Source organism: Arachis duranensis, chromosome 3 (genome assembly GCF_000817695.3).
Source record: "Arachis duranensis cultivar V14167 chromosome 3, aradu.V14167.gnm2.J7QH, whole genome shotgun sequence".
In the NCBI taxonomy this organism is placed as follows: domain Eukaryota; kingdom Viridiplantae; phylum Streptophyta; class Magnoliopsida; order Fabales; family Fabaceae; genus Arachis; species Arachis duranensis.
Genome location: NC_029774.3, coordinates 49,456,854 through 49,461,282, shown reverse-complemented (window position 1 = coordinate 49,461,282; position 4,429 = coordinate 49,456,854).

Here is a 4,429-nt window from a genome sequence, read left to right as displayed (position 1 = left end):
AAGAATAAGCTGAATTGAATAGAAGAACAATAGTAATTGCATTAATACTCGAGGTACAGCAGAGCTCCACACCTTAATATAAGATGTGTAGAAACTCCACCGTTGAAAATACATAAGTGATAATGGTGATCATTGGCTTCGGCCCCAGAGAGGGAACCAGAAGAACCAAGATGAAAATACAATAGCAAAAGGTCCTATTTGTAGAGAACTAGTAGCTTAGGGTTTACAAAGATGAGTAATGACATAAAAATCCACTTTCGGGCCCACTTGGTGTGTGCTTGGGCTGAGCATTGAAGCATTTTCGTGTAGAGACTTCTCTTGGAGTTAAACGCCAGCTTTTGTGCCAGTTTGGGTGTTTAACTCCCATTCTTGTGCCAGTTCCGGCGTTAAACGCCAGAATTCTTGAGCTGATTTGGAACGCCTATTTGGGCCATCAAATCTCGGGAAAAGTATAGACTATTATACATTGATGGAAAGCCCAGGATGTCTACTTTTCAACGCAACTGAGAGCGCGCCAATTGGGCTTCTGTAGCTTCAGAAAATCCACTTCGAGTGCAGGGAGATCAGAATCCAACAGCATCTGCAGTCCTTTTCAGCTTCTGAATCAGATTTTTGCTCAGGTCCCTCAATTTCAGCCAGAAAATATCTAAAATCATAGAAAAATACACAAACTCATAGTAAAGTCCAGAAAAGTGAATTTTAACTAAAAACTAATAAAAATATAATAAAAACTAACTAAAACTTACTAAAAACATACTAAAAACAATGCTAAAATGCGTATAAATTATCCGCTCATCATATGGTCATAAATAAAAGGTTATGTTTTATAACCCTGATCTTAGCCCTTCCATAGTCACAATTTTTAACCATGACCTTATCCCTTTTATTGTCATAGTTTCTAACCTTGACCTTAGTCCTAATATGTGGTCGTGATTGTTTAACCATTATTTTAGTCCTTTCACTATAAAAAAAACGTTGAGAACCATTGGATTTAACGACAACAATTATAGTCGAATTTAGCAATAAATTTGATGAGAAATTCGTCATGTCAAATGGCTACCAGCAAATAGTCGCTTCCAACGGTAAATTCATCAGTAACTTTTGGCGAAAAACCACAACAAATTGGCTCCATACTTTAGTGTTGGAGTTACCGTCAAATCTATCCGACGGTAGAGACATTTAATGAAATGCTGCGTTTTGGTGATTCGTACCGCGTTACCGTAAAAGATATCTACTAGTAAATCTGATGGTAACCGTGCTCTAAATTGGAACCGCAAACCCTTTCCCTTTTTTTTGAATTCAGTCTCTCTCTGCTCTCACCCTCGCACTCTCTCTCTAACCTTCTCATCTCTCCTTTCTATCAACCTCTGCCACTGCCGTCGCTGCCTCCGACGCTGCCGCCACTGCTGAACATTCCTGCCGCCATAGCTGCAACGCCCCTGCCGCTTCTACTTCTGTTGCCACTGCACCTCCATCCCTCTTCAATTTTTTTTGTTTGAACTCTGGTTATCTCAAATTCTGTTATATCAAGTTAATTAATTAGATAGTTTAATTTTCTATTTTATTGGATTTAAGTGGTTAGGATAGGTTAGAATAGGTTATATTAGACTCTGAGATTATTGAAAAATATTGGATTATTGATCTGTTTGTTGATTCCTACTATTGAAATTGTTAAAAAATGCTTGACTATATTAATAATGATTAAGATATTTGTATGTTACCTTAATAATGATTGAAAAAATTAATCGGTTGGAAAAGGTTGATGTACATTTAGTTTGGATGAAACCCTTGAAGGGTGTGGAAATCCAAATGTTAGGGGAGACTCTGTCGAAATTTTTATAAGATTTTCAGTGAAATAAAAAATATTAAAATTATGTTTTTGAAATTGTTATAATTAATTGTTAGGTTGCTGTATTTTTATGCAATTGTTAATTTGAATAATTATTTTTATCTTAGTTTATGTTTTTTATTTTGTTAAGTTGGTGTTATGATAAATATTTATGGTATTTACAAGAGAACTATATATGTATATATTCATTTTGGTTCTTATGAAAGAAAATTTTTCCTTTGAAATTAGTGTTTTAATGCTCTATAGGCACTAGTTAGTTTGCTAAATAACCAAAACACTTATTCATTCTAATTTAATTATTTTGAAACTAAAACACTATGTAATTTTCCTTTTTTTATTTTACTAAACTAAAACACTTTTAGAATTATTTGTTATTTCTTGAGTTTCTTCTTATATTATTATTTATTGGTGTTTGTTATGTTATTAATATGTTACTAATATATTCGTTGTACAGACATGATGACAGGTAGCAGAAGTAGATCGAGTGGGTCACGTGGTCGTGGTAGAGCATGAGCTTCCACGAATCCCCAGGGTTGCCCAGTCATCACCTTCTACATCGGCTACCCTGTCGTCCCATGTGATGTCACTGGTGGGTCCATCAGACCAACAACTCATCATGGTGCCAAACCCGAACTGGATGCCTCATTCTGTTATGCCCCCTGAAGATGCAGCAATTATGTCGACAGAGCCCGCAATGGCTAATTCCTCTAATGCCCCCGAGTAGAATGCCCCTCCACCACTGCCCACTATTCGACTGAGGATTTTTCCTGATGGCATGTAGTCGTGAGTTCAGTTTTTTAATATTAAGTTTGTTTATTTTAAATTTGTTTATCTTACGTGTTTGTTAATGTGAGATTTTTTCTTTAACAACACCAAACCACAATGCTTACTCACAAGAGATATCCGAGATCATTAAGTCCATGTATGACCACTTGTGGTCGACTGATACGTGGTCAGGAGGACATTTTTGTCATTTTAGAGCTAAGAGACAGAATGGTAATCTCATTACATTTAAAGATTTGAATACTAGAAGAATTTTACCATGCTAGTCTTGGACATCAAGAAGACCAAGAGTCCATCTCAAAAACAGTGGTGCTAAAATGGCGACTGATGACATGTCATCATGTCATATTTTTCTATGCTCTTTCATACAAGAAATTAATGATTTGTGCTTAAATATTGAATGCTTTGATGCTTAAATGGTATATTTTTTTGATCTTTTAATTTTATAAATCTTGTAGGAAATAAGAAGAAAAAGAAGCAAAGAAGCACAAAATAAGCTAAAAAGAAAAAAAAGGAGCTTTGGGGCACACTTTGAAGTTGGAGCACATTTTGGAGCCTTAGGCCACGCTTTTAAAAGCATGGCCCGTGACCAAATCAAGGAAGAGTGGCAATCAGCACTCAAAGCTCGGCTCTCCCCATGAACCTAGCCTTGCCGTACAAGAAAAATGAGCTTGGAGGCAAGAAATTTCGCTAAGTTAAAATCTGGGCGTTTACAGCATGACCATGCCTCCTTCAAAGGGCCATAACTTGAGCTACAGGTATCTAATTGATGTGTTTTTAGTTATGTTGAAAAGATAACATTTAGAGCTTTCCAACGATATATGGCAATCCATATTTGGCATGAAATTGAGGCATGAGTGAAAGGCATCTTTAAGGGTTAAAAATAAGCAAAAAAATCAGCCAATGCTTCCACCAAGGTTCGAAGCTGGAGCCTCATTCCAAAGCAAAGGAGCGCTCACTTGGAGAGCTCAGAGCTCTCATGGAGAGCTTTATCGGGCTCCCGCTCAAAAGAAAATGCAAGGAAATGGTCAAAAATGAAGCAGCCAAGGTTCGAACCTATGATGGCAAGGAAGGAGTGCCACTCTTCAAAGGAATTTTGCTTCCCCAAAATGCTCCCAGCAAGATTCAAATTGGGAGTGCACACTAAAGACAAGGAGGAAGCTGCGCTCTTGCCAAGAGCTGAGCGCTACCTCCCTTGTCAAGCAAAGCTTGTCACGCACCAAAAGGGCCAAGGAAACAAGCACCAAAGCTGCGCTCTCCCCATGAACCGAGCTTTGCCCTGGGAGTGTGACCCACGGTCCGAAAATCAAATTAAAATCAACCCTTCACCAAAATTCACAAGCCCAAAAGCAAGAAAAACTCATGACACCACTCAAAGACACAAGGACCAGTTAGCTTAGGAATTTATTTTAATTGTAATTTCAATTTCATTTTTTTTATTTTGTAAAGCCTATATAAGGCATCATTCTCATTCTTGAAAAGGAGGCTGGCTCCACTAGGGAGCATTATGATTATAGAGCTCTCTCTTTTAGTTTTTCTTGCTTTGTTTTGAATCTTGGGTGGAGGGTTGAAGGAATTCTGTTTCATTCCCCTTCTGAGATTTCTCTTTTTTTTTTACTTGCTGCATAATTCAGTGAATTAAGGATTGAATCTGAGTTTTCATTTGCTGTTTCCATTTTTCTATTTCTTCTTCAATCTGTTTACTGTTGGATCAAGGAAGGAATTGAGATCTAGACTTGTTTTCTAGTCTCTTTGATTCCCTGAGATCTTCAACTTTATTTTGCAATTGCGCTGAGC